The 17,057-nt window shown below is 48.0% G+C and overlaps 1 protein-coding gene across 4 annotated transcripts in view; it reads left to right on the top strand.

The window, feature by feature from the left end:
• Positions 1–17,057, top strand: part of EXTL3 (exostosin like glycosyltransferase 3) — a 220,813-nt gene that overhangs the window by 68,554 nt on the left and 135,202 nt on the right. The window lies entirely within an intron of this gene.

The raw sequence follows: 17,057 nt of genomic DNA, 5'->3' as shown, positions 1-17,057 counted from the left end.
GACTGCATTCTGGAGGGAGGGGCTTTTAGTGCCAAAATCTTCCAGTTGGATGCTCTACTGATACACTGGCTATGGGGATATACTGCTGGAAAGGATCTGGGTAGTGTCGGATGTAATACGTGGGAGGTAATTGTCCCACTCTGTTCAGTATGGGAGAGGCCTCGGCTAGTGTACAGGTCGTACCTTCCTGGCCCATCATCCTTGGGACCTCACTGGTCCCGAGCCAGGAAATTTGCCAGATCAGGGGAGATCAGTGCTGGCCCCTCTGCAGCAGCAGAGGCCCAGCAGTGATGGATGTGGGGCTGGGGTGGGGCGATTGGGGGAAGAGGCAGGATGGCTGGGTCACAGGCCCGCAAGAGTACACCGAGCCCCAGGTCAGCTGGGCTGAGCTCCCGGACCCTGCCGCTCGCTTTTAAAGGGGTAAAGGAATGTTTGGGAAGAGGATGCTAAGGGTTAAGTGAACAGAACTGGACCGAGGAAGAGCACTAACATGGCAGGGAGCATAATGGGTATGGGGAGAGTGAGAGCGGAAGGGTTGCAGTATTTGAGGAGGGGATGCAGGAAGTGGGATCAACCACCAAGACATGGAGTAGGGTGTATTGAGTCCACTCTTCCAACTGGAGTGAAGTTGGGAGGCCACAGATGGAGAGGGGAGGGAAAACTGCACCCCTGGCCTGGTGCAACATCTGGCTAGCTGGGTCTAGGGCAGGGATGGCCAACCCATTTAACAAAGAGAGCCAAACCAGCGGCGGGAAAAAATGCGAAGAGCTACACCAGAATTGCCGAGAAAAAAAAAATGAGGCTGCCCCTTTAAGAAACAAGCATAGGCTTTTTGGCCATATCAGGCTCCCGTCAATGGCCGCCATCTTGAGCACCATTTGGAATCGCCACCCCGGTGAGCACAGAGGAGCCGGGGGGAAGGGGAAGGGCCGTTGGGGGGGGTGCAGAAGCGGCTTTGCAAGCCACACTTTTGGGGGAGAGGAGCCGCATGCGGCTCGCAAGCTGTGGGTTGGCTACCCCTGGTTTAGGGCTTGGGGGACTGTTTCCATGCATTGGCAGATGCCGGGCTTCTTTGATGAAGGGGTTGTATATAGTGATAAATGTGGTACAAAACAGCCATAAAGGATGCTGAATTTCTTCTTTGGCAACGACACTATAGACGAAGTACAAATTGACTGTGACCTTTTCGGCTGTGAACCAATCTCCAATAGCGTGCAGCTAGATGGACAAAGCAACTTAGGCAGGTGCTGTGGGAAAGGAAGAGGGGGGAACTAGATGACACAATAGGCCTTTTCCCTCTTTCTGATTCTTGAGTCTCTGGTCACGTGTGCGTGGCTGGAGGAAATGGCATTGAAAACGCAAAAAGCCTTTTGTTTTAATGCTCCAGCTTGAATCCAGCTCCAACAAAGCAAATCCCCCAAGCCTGCAAAAGGGGTTTTGTGCAGAAATACAGCTTATTGTCCACTACGGGGTTCAGACTCTGGGGAAATCGTGGCTATTGTTTCTCAGTAAATGCTTTGTATTTTCTCATGTAATGCCTTCAGAATCTGGTTCTGTGCTTTTACACGTGTCGCCGTGTGAGCTGCAAGGGACAGCATGCCTGGCGGACATTTTCCAGCAATGTAAGAATCGGGAGGGTTTTTTTGGCTGTGTGGATGAAGTGCTTTTATTTGTCAGTAAGCAGTTATCATGTTCGGTTCTGGCTTCCTTTATCTGTAGGAAGCAGGCTAGGAGCCCAGTCCTGCTCCCAGTGAAGCCGCAGTGGGTCCTTTGCTCATGACGGCACTAGAATCGTGATGAAGCCCTATGAAAATACCGTGGAAAGGGCAGCTGGAGAATCAGGATTAGACTGGGTCTGGCCTCATGTGCAGTCATCTTTGTGGGGGTTTGGGGACAGGGAGAACCTTGTACTGCTCTTCGGTGAGCCTATTCTGGCAGTCATGCAGATCAACGTTCGTGGGTTTGGAAGGAAGCCAAGTCAGATCTCTTTTTCCCTTCCCCCACTTCGGATGGAGAGGCTTGTGATGTGGGGGCTTTTGTGGGTGGTGATTAAAAAGATGGGAACGTGCCAGGGAGGGAGTATTGCCATGTCCCGAAGGAATCATGGGCCTCCCAGGGAAAGAAATACAGTGGTGAATCGGAGTTAGATATGCAGAGGAGAAATTAACTCTCACAACTTATATCTACCATACTTCGCTCTTACTAAGAGAGCTGATGTGCAAGTACGCCTCCTAGGCCTGTTCTTCCCGCCCAAAGCAGTTCAGCTACACAGCCGCTGTTTCAATCAGGACCAGAGTCAGCGGCCCAGATGTACTCCAACTACCGTCTGTGTAGGATGGCGCTTGTTAGGGTTGGAAAATAATTCCTTCGAGCTCCTTTTCTCTTTATGACCTACTCTTGTTACTAGGGTGTGGAAAGAAGGGCAGGGCAATCAGTGAAATCTGCAAGCCCTTTGGAGCAGGAGCTTCTGCAGTGCTCCCATTGCAATGGCTATGGGGCCAAAGTTCCAGTTAAGGTACGTCAACTCCAGTTGTGCAATTAACAGAGCTGGAGTTGTGCATCTCACATCGAACTTCCACCTAAGTATAGTTGTTGGTACCTGTGGCATGTTCATAACTCTGAGCAAAGTGTTAATGTTATGGTTGTGTTTTCAAGAGTTTCAAACTGAATGTGATCTTAATAGAGATTTGAAAATGCATCGCGTAGAAGAAAAATGTGGCTTTTCCTTTATTTTTGTTGATTTAATACTGTACCGTAGTTGTGGGTTGTGTTTTGTGTGTGTGTGTTTTGGCCTCTGCTGCCGCCTCGTTTTGTGTATGTATATTTCCGGTTCCAAATGAAGTGTGTTGTTGACTGTCCAGTTCGTAGTTGTGGTGTTTGTAACTCTGAGGTTCTAGTGTAGCAGGAGACAGCCTTGTCATTGAAGTCTACTAAAATACCAGAGGTGATAAAAGATAGACAAGGACAAGACGACTTAACAATTCCCCATTAGGATCAAGCTTGCATTTCAGTGCATAAAGTGATAGGCTCATGAGTAATGGCTTGAGCATCAAGCATGTCAAAACAGTTGTTAAAAAAAAAAAAAGTTGACTGAGTTCTCCAAGATGCCCATCAACACGACAAGTTTCTTGTTTTTTATTTTAACAGCCTACTAATCAGATCTAGTGAGGTTCTTCCATGACAAAGTACCTTTATTAGGATACTTCAGAATGTATTAGTAAATGAGCATTAGCTTTGCTCTTCTAATATTGCTGCTTCGCTAGTTGGCTAATTCATAAAATCCAGCCATTTGCAAATAGGCCTCCCATTCATTAGTGCTAATTAGCAAGGTTCTGCTTGATGACTGTTTCTAATATGCTCATTTAGACCTGTATGAATTATTAGGAACTTCACCCATGTAATGAGTATGTTTGCAACTATTTGGTTAATTAGCTGCATTCCTTTATGCCTGTTCTTGGGGTTGGTCATTTTGATGTCTAGCTTCTTCAGGTGCTTAGAATCTTCTGGAAGATTTATTTATAAACTAATGCCAGTGGCAGGCTGTCAGAAGAATTTTAGACTTTTGTTTTAATCATCACTTCTCTTCTGTATGTGTGCTGCTGACTAACCCTCCAAGATGGGACGTGAGGCCATGTGTTGAGATCTGCTACTCGTCCCGCACTTAAGTCCCACTGTCAAAAGTCTGACTTCATGGATTTGCAATCGGATGGTCCTCAGTAGGCCTTGTTCAAAAAAGTCTTTCTACCATAAGAATGTCACGCTTAAGAACATAAGAACGACCATTCCAGATCAGACCAAGGGTCCATCTAGCCCAGTTTTCTGTCTTCCGACAGAGGCCACTGCTCGGTGCCCCAGAGGGAATGAACAGACCTGGTAGTCGGCAAGTGATACTATTCCTGCCCATCCTGGCTCATAAGCCATTGATGCACCTATTCTCCAGGAACTTACCTAGTTCTTCCTGTTACAGGCTAGGTCTTCGCAGCATTCTCTAGCAAGGGAGTTCCGCAGTCTGACTATGCGTTATGTTTCGTTTGTTTTTAAACCTGCTGCCTATTAATTTCAGGGTTAATTAATTCAGTTGTAGGTGAACCCCTAATTCTTGTGTTATGAGAGAATAAAAAGTATGTCCGTATCTACTTTCTCTATACCAGTCATGATTTTATAGACCTCAATCTCCTCCTCCCCTTCCTTGTCTTTTTTTTTTCCAAGTGGAAAAGTCCCAATCTTATTAATTTCTCCTCATACAGAAGCTGTTCCATCCCCCTAATTTTTGTTGCCCTTTTCTGAACGTTTTTCCAATTCCAATGTATCGTTTTTGAGATGAGGAGACCACTTCTGCATGCAGTATTTAAGATGTGGGTGCACCTCTGATTTATATAATGGCAGTATTGTAGTTTCTGTTTCATTGTGTATCCATTTCTTAACAAGTCCCAACCTTCTATTCTGTCTTCGGACTGCTGCTGCATATTGAGTGGATGTTTTCAGAGAACAAGCCGCAAGGAACCCAAGATTTTTTTTCTTGAGTGCTAGCAGCTAATTTAGACCCCATCATTTTATATGAATGGTTGGGATTATATTTTTCAATGTGCATTACTTTAGCACCGTGGTCACCAACAGGTCGATCGCGATCGACTGGTCGATCGCGAGGCCTCAACCAGTCGCTCGCGAGGCGTCCTGTCTGCCCCGCCCCCATTTCCCTCCCATCCCTGAGAAGCCCCACTACCTACCTCAAGTGAAAATGGAGGTAGTGTCGGCTTCCCAGGGATGGACAGAAATCCCGCAGCTTAGCGCCACTTCTGGCGATTCCAGACGTGCGCTAGCTGCTCTGCCGGGTGTACTGCGGGAGGGAGCATTGGCTCCCTGCACTGCACAGGAGGGGTGAGTCAGCCCCGCGGGAGGTGCACAGGGGGTTTCCTGGTGCGTGCGTGGGGGTTGGCGCTGGGACAAGCGTGCGCGCGGCTTCCCTGCGCCGGGGGGGTCGGCCCCTTGGGCAGGCGCGCGCACGCGGGGCTTCCCTGTGCGGGGGGGGGTCGGCCCCAGGGCAGGCACGTGTGGGGCTTCCCTGCACCACGTGGGGTCGACCCCGGGGCAGGTACGTGCTGGTTTCCCTGGGGGGGAGGGAGAATACTGGGAGGAGGGAGATGCAGGGGACTCTCTGCCTCCACTGGCACCCCACTGGCACCCCACTCCCCAACCCCCACTCCCCAGCCACAGAATGCTGTCCCCACTCTCCGGTCCCCACTCCCCTGTCCCCACTCCTCGAACTCTGTCCCCACTCCTGTCCCCACTCCCCGAACTCTGTCCCCACTGGCACTCTGTCCCCTGCTGCAGAACCCTGTCCTCTGCCCTCCCAGCACCCTGTTCCCTCTCCCCTGCCTCCAGCCGCAGAATTCTGTCCCCACAAAATGTATAATTATAAATGCTTCATTTTAGATTTAAATAGCATGAATAAAAAACAGACCATTTATTTCATAACTATAAACATTTGATTTTAATTGTATGTATTGCATAATTTAAAAATAAACTGTTTATCAGAGTGTGTAAGTAAGGGCTGGGGATAGCAAGTGATGGACAGAAGGAGAATAGAGAGGGCGGGGCTTCAAGGAAGGGGCGGGGCTTCAAGGAAGGGATGGGGCGGTAGATCTTCGCCTGTTCTGAGATTTAAAAAGTGATCTTGGGTGTAAAAAGGTTGGAGACCACTGCCTTAGCATTTATTTTGCACTCAGATCTTTGATACCCTCTTAGTTCCTACTGAAATTAAAAACATCTTAAAAACCAAAAAACTTACTCTAAGCAGAATTCTGACACCTCCCCCCCCCCCCAAAGAGACTCCATGGTCAACAAGGACGCTACTGTTGATACTGGTTTTACATGGAAGGAGCTCAAATGATGGATGACAATAAGATACCTGATGTAGATATACCAGTGGTTCTCAACTAGGAGTACGTGTATCCCGGGAGTGGGGTGGTATGTCAGTTTAATCTAGCTATTGTTTTAGTTTTACAACAAGCTACATAAAAACACCAGCAAAGTCAGGGCAAACTGAAATTTCATACAGACAGTAACTTGTATATACTGCTCTGTATACCATAGAGTGAAATGTAACAACAGCATTTATATGCCACTTGATTTATTTTGTAATTGTGTGGTAAAATGATAAAGCAAGGAATTTGTCAGTAACCGTGTGCTGTGACACACTTTTCTATTTTTGTCTGATTTTTGTGAGCAAGTAGTTTTTAAGTGAGATAAAATTTAGGGGCACGTAAGACAAATCAGACTCCTGAAAAGGATGAAGTAGGCTGGAAAGGTTGAGAGCCACTGAGCTAGACTCCCTCCTTTATAGCTTCTCAAGAAACTTTTTTAAACATGACATGGAAAAGCGCACCGCTTTGTGCCATACATGATGCAGTTTGGTAAATCCTAGCCTACTCTTCAAAAATAGATCTGTTAGGGTGAAAAAGTAATAAGATATTGACTCTTCTCCCACCTGCCAGCTGGTGGAGAATTGTTCTCTAAAATATGGTGCTTTGTCCAGGGTTTTAAATGTTCAGTACCATTCAGAAATTGCTTAGTTTTGCCATTTTCTTATAATTTGCATTTAGATGAGCTGTCCGGGGAACAATGGGCTAGATGGCTCAAGTCTTGGCACTCCTAGAAAGCTGCAGCTCTTACATAAAAATCATTTGCTCTGTTGTTGATAACCGTGAAAGGTGTCCATTTCAGTTAATTTTCCAGCGTGGAGTCTTTAAGATAAATACGTAATAGTTCCGCAGAAATAAAATCCTTCCTCAGCCCTGGTGTTCAAAGGACAGGTTGTGATTGGAGTAGGGCATATTGAGAAGAGTATTTCTGTAATCAGTTGTCTTGCTGGGTGACCAGGAATAATTTAATGCTCTGCTTATGAAGTTGATTCTGTTAATTCAGAGGAGACTTAATGTCTTCTAGAAGCATACTGTGTTACTGCATGGTACATATTAACATGTACATCTAGTAATGGGTGCTTTCCTTCTCCACACCAAAAAAACCCATCCTTTTGGTAGTTTCTGTTGGACCCGAAAAGGAAAAGGTAAATGCAGGGAATATGCTGGCACTCTGAAAGTGGGAAATAAAGACTTTTTTTGTTATAATTGGCAGATGAGTTGGGCCCTGGATACGCAAGGGTCACAGGGTTGATTGATCATTTCACGCTGTCAGAAATCCAGGGGGATTTTCCAAAGTGCTCAGGGTTGGCCCGATGTGGACTTCAGTGGGAGCAGAGTGAGACCAACACGAGTTATTTTGGAAAGCCCTGTTGTAAAAACGAGCATGTGCAAAATCCTTCTCAATGGTCTGGTGCCATTCTGCTGCCTGGTGGCTATTCTAGGCTGCATTGGGCCCACAGCTACTGATCCCTCTGCATTCCATAGTACTCAGTTGTGTGTGGCTATCCTAGGGGTAGCAGAGGTCCCGATCCACCAGCTGAACCTCCATGCTTGTGTCAGAATGGAAGGGAGAGGGGGAGCGAATTCTGGAGACTCAAGGATGATTTGAACTCGATCTTGTGATGGGGAAAGTAGATGGATGATGATCAGATTGGATCGTGCATGTTACAACGGGGCAGGAGGAAAGAATTGGTTTGAAAGTGTTGTCTGTCCAGTGGCAAGGACAATACATGGTAACTTTTTTTAAATGGAAAAAAATTGGAATTCGTCATTAGGCAAAATGGCAGTTTTCACACAGTCATATTACAATCCTATGTGCATTTTCTAATGTCCAGTCCACGCTTTATAAAGGGCTAAAACCGTGCTGTCCAACACGCTAGTCACATGTGGCTATTTGGCTGGGTGAGTGTGGGAAGTTTGCAGGTTTCAGGGGATTCCCCTGGGGTTGCATGTGATGATGAATTTTACAGTGAAGGGAGACCATTCACAAAATGCTAAGGACAAAGTAAACATTGGAACATTGGAAAGTCTGTCCGCAGGTCAGTTAAAGTGCCTCTGTGCAAAAATGGAATATTAAAATAGCAAGTTTTTTTAGGGTTTTTAAACCTTTTCTTAAAAGTAAAAATCCTCTCTAGGTCTGTATGGTCTATTTTGATTTTATGCTCTAGGGCAGGGTCCGTCTCTTGTTCTTATTTGAAAGTGTCGTCTGTCTGATGAAGAAGTGGGCTGTGCCCACGAAAGCTCACGATACCGTCTACATGTTTTGTTAATCCTTAAGGTGCTGCAGGACTTTTCGCTGTCTTTTAAAGTCAGAACAGCTGGATTCCAGTCCGACAGTTGCATAACCAGTGCGTATGGTCAGGTTTCACTGAGGGTATCATTTGATTTCTTATGGCTGGTGATATGAGAAATGGGGACCTCCTTTGACTTTTGGAGTTGGTAGGGTTGGCAAATGAGCAGAGAACCTCAGGGTGCTGTTTGTGGCGTCACTTTTCAGAGCAGAACAACTGAATTGGAAGGAAGGAGGTTATATTTATACACTTAGACCACCAAGGGATAAGTGTGCAAGAGATGAGTCGATTCAAGAGAATGGTGAAGTTGTGAGGAAGTGTTGGACATGTTCATCCCTGTTGACTGGAGAGCCGGGTGACGAAATGCTTGTGCCAAAAGAACTTCTGATGAGACCGCCCTCTGGGTTATTATACAGGCCTATCCTTGTGATATCTGAGCACACAGAGAGCTGGAGTGGGATGGAATAGGAGTACCTGCTTGTAGGGAAGTCTGTGATCTTACTGCAGGGCCTTAGACTATTCAGCCACCCTCTTGAAGGTGAACTAGGATGTATTTCTGACATCAGCAAATTACTTTGAGATCCCTAAAAAAGGAGGGGGGGGGGTCCAAACCAGGCATCATACATAGTTTCAGATAACGAGGGAGAGAAAAGTAATTGGTGCTTAGGACATTAAGCTTTGTGTGCTGTACATTTCCCAATGTCCCTGGCATACGAACAGCCGTACTGGGTCAGACCAAAGGTCCATCTCGCCCAGTGTCCTGTCTGCTCACAGGGCCCAATGCCAGATACCCCAGAGGGAATGAACAGAACAGGGAATGATCAGGTGATCTCTTTCCTATCATCCGTTTTCAGCATCTGCTCAGAGTTAGAACTCCTGTCACCAGGGTTTAAAACAACAAATTGCCTTCCAAGCATCCGTCATAAGTTCAGTTCATGGCTCTTGTGCTGTCACCTGGGCAGAGAAACCAGGAATTTGCTGCCTCTTCTGGGGCCAGCTTTTCCTAAATAGCCTTAACTTGCATCTTTCAAGCAACCATAAACTTGTTTCCTTTTGTGAGGTAACTGTGATAATGACAAGGATTTCCCTGTATCTTTGCATCCAGCATGAAGTCTGGAAAGCGGCTGGGGTGTGGCGTGGGCCTTCCAAAAGGTGCAGAGAAATGTCCAGAATCCCTTAGACTTGTTAGCTTCCCCTTCAGTTCAAAGCAGTGTTCTCTGGAAGCTGGGCGCTTGTGCAGCTGCTTGGGAGAGATTCCTATGCAGCCCCACTGATGAGCAGAGCGTCCACAGCTAGGTTTTGTGTTTCTGCTGGTGGTGCACATGCACACATACCTCGGTGCACATAAAATTCATTCCACACGTGGATGGAAAAAATCTGGGCACAGATGGAAAAGATTAGAGGGACCTGTGGGTTCAGAGCAGAAACGAGGTCTAAGGGTAGATTAGTACAACACTGAGAAAAGCATAATCTGATAAGGAGTAACCAGCACAACTTGTGCAAGGGAAAATGTTAATAGAAATGAGACTTCCAAGAGAGATTTTGATAAGGTCCTTTTCTGCTTTACCTTTTGTCTTGGGTTGTGGCTGTAGTCATATGAGCTCTGTTGGGTCTGGCCTGCTTGTTCCTTTGATGGGAATACCCAAGTTTGTATAGCAGTGGTGTGTGCGGTTCAGTAGGTGAGGGCAGAGGACTAGACTCGATGACCTCTCGAGGGCCCTTCCGTTTCTAGTGATTCTATGATTCTAGGTCGCACTCTGCCTCATCAGGAAGTTAGAATTGAGCACAAGCTCCAGCATTAAATGTAGAGCAGGGGTTTTCAAACTCTGGGTTGCAGCTTGTAAGGGCTATGCGCTAGCTGGCCGCGAGACACTTTGTTTACCTGAGCTTCTGCTGGGACGGGCGACTGAAGCTCCTGTTGGCCATGGATTGCTGTTCCCAGCCAGTGGGAGCTGTGGGAAGCGACCTGCAGCCAATGGGTAAAACAAACTGACCACTTGTGCTCATTAAAAGAGCTCGGGGAACTCATCACAAGAATAGGATTGGTAGCCCTGACCAAATTCCCATTTGAGTAATTGCTTTTGGCTTCCCTACATTTCTCCTAGGCGTGCTAGACTTCACTTATTCAGAACAGGTTTTTTTGGGGAAGGGGGGGCACTGACAAATAGTTGCTGTCTTCCACTTTAGAGGTGGCAGGACTTTGGAATCCTTCAGGATGAGAGATGTTAAGTGAACATCATTGGAGACTGTAAAGGAAAATATGCCAAGGGGCAAGGTCCTAGTATGGGTTAAAAACCGGTTATGGTAGGAAACTGTGACATTATCTCAAAGGGGTTAAAAAAGCGATACTGGGGCTCTCAGGAGTAGGATGTTAAATTCAGATTAATTGGCTAATCAACTAGTTGATGCAATTTGATTGGTCGATAAAGGCGCCTCCGCTTTGAGGTGTAGCAACAGCCTTGGCTGTTGCTATACTTCAAAGGTGAAAGCGCTGCAGGGAGCACGGGGCCAGCGGGGAACTCAAGCAGTTCCCCAGTTGGCCCAGTGTTCCCCGCGGCGTTTCAAAACGGCAGCGCTGCATGGAGCCCAGGATCAGCTGGGGACTTTGAAATGCCACTTGCAGCCCGGGGCCAGCTGGGAGCTCTAGAGCTGGCCCTGGGCTCCATGTGGTGCTGCCGCGATGAAGCACCCCCTCTATTCCCTCCCACCCTCTTCCCCGCCCCCCCTTTCTGATAGAGGCAGCAAGGTGGGGGAAGCAACTAAAGACTAGAGTGTCAACTATCTGATAAGCATTTGCATATCGGATAGTAGACTAGTTGTTCACACCCCTACTCCGGAGAGGTCTGTCTTGGGCCAATATTTGAATATGAGTGATTGGGAAGCAGAGAACAAGTAGGTAACATTTGCCTGTGGCACTAATTTGCCTCCGTTAGTAAAATGTATAGAAAGCAATGAGTACATTCTTTATAGATGGATTCTAGTTCAGTGGGAAAAATTGGGTTCAATAGCAGATGGGATTTCTGTTTGGATGAATGTACGTGATGATAAGATATAATCACAGTAATGTAGGACTGCTTGGTAGATCCTCTCGTCCAGTCCTCTGTATTGAGGCAGGACTAAGTCTTGTCTAGATTATCTCTGACAGGCATGTGTCTCACCTATTCTTAAAAGCCTCCCGTGATGAAGATTCATAATCACAGCTTATGGTATGTGTTCAGCTTTGGAATTGCATGAATCTCCAGGAAAACGCCTATGAATGATTGTGTGACGCTTCTGAGAACCTCCTTGCTGGTGTGGATGAGTGAGAATCTTCCACCCCAGTCTGAGAATGGAAGGCACTGAAGTGTTGTGATTATGTAAAGTGTTTATTTTGTGGAATTGTTCTGCCATCACATGGCAGGATAATTGAGTGCTGATTAGAAAAAAATGTAGCTGAATGTTTGCATTGGAGGTTATAAAGACCTCAAAAGGCAAAGCTCTTATTTGCACAGTGGCTGCTCTGACAAGGACAGGATGCTAATGCTCCATTAGGCCCGTATTGATGCAGTATTGTAGCAGCTGTTATTGTTTAAACAATTTTGTTTCTCCCTCCCCCACACCTCCTTCCTGCTGCTGTTGAAAAGCAAAGCAGACCCCAGCAAGATAAGTGGGAACCAGCACAATTCTATCTACAGATAATTAAAACCAAACCCAAATGCCCCTGTTTGAAAAGGCTGCATTTTTGTGGACAAACATCAGAGAATACTCTCATCTTCTGCGGTGGGGCAGCCCAGCTCCATTTAACCTGTTCTGGGGCCAGGGCTGTCCCTAAGGGCATGTGGGGAGTCATGCATTCCCCACTCTGCCACAGGCCCCGCCCCACCACACCTCTTATGCCCCGCCTCTTTCCGCCCAGTTCCATCCCTTCCCCTGAGCCTGCATGCCTCCCAAATAACACAACCTGGGAGACTACCAGGGGAGCTGGCACATGGCGGCAGCAGAGGTCGAGCTCCTGTACTGACTGCAGTGGCAGGAGCCATGGGTAGGATAACTCAGTGGTTTGAGCATTGGCCTGCTAAACCCAGGGTTGTGAGTTCAATCCTAGAGGGGGCCATTTAGGGAAGATGGGTAGGGGAATGACCCAGCTGTCTGCTCCGCTCTGCCAGATCGCTCCACTGTCCTGGTGAAGCAGAGAGACCCAGCAGGAAGATGGAGGTGGAGCAGCACAGGCTGCTGCGTCGCTCCACTTCCTGCAGCTCCTGCCACCATGAGTGCAGGAGCGTGCGGCGGCTACTGCCCCTTACCAGGTCCCCTAGTAATCCCTAGGCTGCCCTGGGCCCCGCAGGCCAATATCAATATAGGAGACTGTTTTGTCCATATGGCAGTTGGGGTGCCTGCTGCAGGGCACCTCAGGGCACCTCAAAGTTCAGGGTCTGGGGCAGCTGCCCCAAACCATCCTATGGATAGGACGGCTCTGAATGAGCCTTTGGGCTTGTCTGCATGGCGACTTAGTGTGTGGCCAGCCAAGGTGGGAATTGCAGCATGCTTGCCGTACGTTTAAACTGGCCATGTGGACCACTGACTACCGCACGCCACAGTTCCATAGTGCAGCTTGATGTACCACATTTCCAGAGTCTCCCTGGAAAACAAGTGCTCTGTAGATTCACACCCTGGTTTTCCATGCAGACCTGACCTTGGTTCTCAGGCAAGGAGGTAACAGGGACATTTTCAAGCCCTGGTTAAAAATCCTAAAACGGATGGCAAAAAGCTCAGTCGTCGTCACGTTAGTAACTCCAGACCTAAGTTTATTTCTCACTTACAAATGCAAAAGGCTGTCTTTTCCCAGTGCCATGACTGCAAACACGTCCTGGGAGTGGAAAGGTAGGCAGGGTTCTGTTTACTTGGTGCACTCTTCCCAGAAGTACAGGCAGTCCCCGGGTTACGTACAAGATAGGGACTGTAGGTTTGTTCTTAAGTTGAATCTGTATGTAAGTCGGAACTGGCGTCCAGATTCATCCGCTGCTGAAACTGACCAGTGGCTGACTACAGGAAGCCCGAGGCACAGCTGCTCTGCCCCCGGCTTCCTGGAATCAGCCGCTGATCAGTTTCAACAGCGGCTGAGTCTGGACACCTGGGACAGAGCAGCTGGGGCACTGCTGGGTTGGTCCCGCAGCGCCGCTCCTCGGCGCTACTGGACCAACCCGGCAGCGCCCCAGCTGCTCTACCCTAGGCGTCAGCGAGAAAACCCTGGTCTGCTTGGGGGGGGGGGGCGCACTAGCTGCGCCCCCCCCCCCCCCCAGAAGACCAGGGAGACGCGGAGCAAAGCCTCTGAGGACGTGGGCAGCGGGACCGTGGCGCCTCTCTGTGGTCCCACTGCCCGCATCTCCCTGGTCTGCTGGGGGGGGGGCCACAGCTAGTCGTCGTCCCCCCCCCCCCCCCCCCCCCCCCCCCCCCCCCCCCCCACCTAGCAGACCAGGCTTTTCTCGCTGCGGAGGATGCGGGCGGTGGGACCGCAGCGCGTCTGGGCAGTCCGCCGCCCGAGTCCTCCACGGTGAGAAAAGCCCTGTTCGTATCTAGGGATCCGACGTAAGTCGGATCCACGTAAGTCGGGGACTGCCTGTATAGACTCTACAAGTGGAACTTGCTGTGTATCATTTGCATTATAAAAGTCCCCAGAGATGCCAGTCTACATCAGGCTACCATTGAGCTGAACAATGGACACGTATAGTCCCTGCCCAAAAAAGCTTGCTGTCTAAATGGGGACAGGCTAAGGGTAGAACTCGGTAGGCGCAGAAGGGAGGAAGAAAGAAGACAAGGACGGCAGCGCTCGGAGAACAAGGGTGTCGGTGTGAGAGTTGAAGGAGGGTTTTAAAAGGTGTTTAAAATGAGCTCTAACTGGCTCACCTGTAGCTATGTGGCTTCTGTGCAAGGGGGAGAGGGGCATACCCAGAATGTATTTGTCAGTAAAGTAAGCAGGTGGGGATCTGAATGTATAACAAGAGCAAATGTGTATTGAATAGGAAGGTGCTATCTGACACTGTTACTTTTCCATGCCAACCTTGATGTAGAATCCCCAAGGTTACGAATACAAGTTTGGGGCCGAGAGAGAATTCATGGACATCTCTGTAGGGCAGTGGGTCTCCAGCCTTTTTAAGCACGAGATCACTTTCTGAATTTAAGTGCAATCCAAGATCTACCTCAAACCCAAATACCCTGGCCCGTCTCCTTTGTGCCCCTTCTCTGAGGCCCCGCCCCTGCTCTCTCCATCCTCCCTCACTTCCACCGGGCAGGGGCAGTGAGTGTGGGTACAGACTGGTCTTGGATTAAGGGATTTGGAGAGCGAGAGGGGCTCTGAGCTGAGCTTGGGGCAAGTAGTTGGGTGCCCGAGGTGGTTCTAGTTGCAGGCTCTGGGAGGATTGGGCTTCGACTGGGCACTGATGACCTCAGGTGGCTCCTGGTTGGTGGTGCAGTGGGGCTAAGGCGGGCTCACCCCTACCCTGGCCCTGCACCGCTCCCTGAAGCAGCCAGCAAACTCCCTCCCAAGCCCTGTTGTGTCCTCTCTTTGCTCTGTGGAGACAGGATACTGAGTAGGAGGAGGCACCTTGACATCAGAACTCCTCTCCCTCCCCTTCCCTGCACAGAAAGCAGGAGGCTCCTGGAAGTGGGGGTGAGGGGAGCAGCTGCAAGGCAAAGGGCCGGCGGTGCGCAGCAGTTGGGGGATGGACAGCTGAAATGCCAACACTTGACAGACTCTTAGCCAAACCGGTCAGGATCACCTGTCAGAGGCTCCAAGATCTACCAGTCGATCCCGATCTACTGGTTGATGACCCCTGCTGTAGGTTTGGTTTGGAGAATAAAATGAAGTGTCCTCTGAATTCATACTTGACTATGCTGGAGATCTCAGGTGTTAGAGGCTAGAGACTGGAGTGTGTGGAGAGAGACCCCGTGTACGCAGGCAAAGCTGCCCTAAAGGACAACTTTCACCTGTTTCAAGCAGGGATAAAACTAATCCAGGGGGATTTTGGCTTGTAGAGGGTTACCCTGGAGCAGCTGCACCCACGGCTGTAACTGGGGAAATCCCCAGTGTAGACACGACCTTAGGAAACTTGTTCAGAAACAGCAAGCCTGACTGACTAGATTTTCAAGAAACCTCTGTTGCTGGTGGTGGATTATGCTACATGATGAGGCTCTTCAGAATTGTATTAGAATGAAATCTTGCTCATAAATGCTTATCCATTTATGAAAGTGTACTAAGGAGTCAGTGTGCCGCCTAGTGGCTAAACCCAGGAATTTGGGGGTTCAAATTCTGTCCATACAGCTGCATGACGTCAGGCTAGGTTCTTGATGTTTTGTAGAGTGACCAGATAGCAAATTTGAAAAATCTGGACGGAGTGGAGGGTAATAGCTGCCTATATAAGAAAGTGCTCTTCAATATGGCCAGTCCCAATATTAAATCAGGACTTCTTGTCACCCTAGTGCAGAGTATCAGAGGGATAACCGTGTTAGTCTGAATCCGCATAAACAACGAAAAGTCCTGTGGCACCTTATAGACTAACAGATTTGCTGGAGCATAAGCTTTCATGGGCAAAGACCCACTTCGTCAGATGCATGTAGTGGAAATCCCAGAGGAAGGTATAAATATACAGGCATATGAAAAGAGTACCACTCAAGAGTAAGGCTAGAGATAACGAGGTCAATAATGCAGAGATAATCCTGGTGGAAAATGCAGCTGTCTAGCTGCACATCCTATGATAGGACTGGATAAGACCATTAATATGTATAAATATGAAAAGGAAAGATAAAGGGTGCTTGAAATCTCATGTTGCATGGCAAAATTGATCATACAGAAATCTGGAACAGTTAAATACAGGGAGGTAATTGCCTTTCAGTGAAACATCTGATTTTCGCCACACTGGAGACCAGTTACTGTACTGGCAGATGGAAGGGCTAGTCTGGTAAGACAATTCTTAAGTATCTGGCATCTTAAGCGAGTTTAATCTGGATGGGTGGAATACAGCACTGTGGTCAAACAAATCAACTCCAGAATGTATAGGAGCCACATTTTCTGTCTCCCACCTGTGTGGGTGGGACCTTTTGTTTTCTTCAGGGAACTTTGTGGGGCATTCAAGGTGGGGAGGGTCCTGTGGTATTTTTGTGGGAATGGTGTCATTTTCATAGTTTGCGTGCTTCCTGTGAGGCCGCAAGGCTGAATGCATTTTGAGGAGTTATCCGAAGGCTCGGTTTGAAACGGAAAAGGAGCTCTCAGCTGGATCTCCCAGAATCCAGTCTGCATCTTGTAATGCTCTAGTGTGAAGCATTGATTAGATAATTAAACCTGGTTTTTGATTTATAAAACGTAGTCTGGGATTCTGTTGTCCCCCACGGCGGCCATGTGTGGGACCGTGTTTGGGTGACACTAACCATGTGTTTGCAAACTTTTCAAATCTTTTGGGGGTTTGTGGTAAATATTCAGCCTGTTCACCTGGATTTCTAAGCCTTTTGGATGTTTGCCTGAAGTAGATTAATTGAACTTTAACTCTAGGTTAGTTAATCCTGTTTGCCTGGAGAATTCAAAGCGAGATGGGGAGCTGGGATTGAGGGAGGAGGCAAGAGAGGTTCCAATTCCATACTGATCCCAAGTAGAGGACTGCATGATGTATTCTGTCTCTGCTGTCTGTGCTTGAATATTTATCTCAAGAATTCTGTGTTAGCTTTTTAAAAATTAATGCCTTTTTAAAGTTGCACTTTTCACGTCACAATTTAAAAAAGAAAATGGAACGAAAGTTGGCTGCCAGTGATTGAACAGCTGGGCTTTTCTTAATAAGCCTAAATTAGAAGGATTGTACATCTGCACAGAATTTACAGT

Source organism: Pelodiscus sinensis, chromosome 3, assembly GCF_049634645.1.
Source record: "Pelodiscus sinensis isolate JC-2024 chromosome 3, ASM4963464v1, whole genome shotgun sequence".
In the NCBI taxonomy this organism is placed as follows: Eukaryota; Metazoa; Chordata; order Testudines; family Trionychidae; genus Pelodiscus; species Pelodiscus sinensis.
This window is presented reverse-complemented; position numbering and strand designations above follow the sequence as displayed.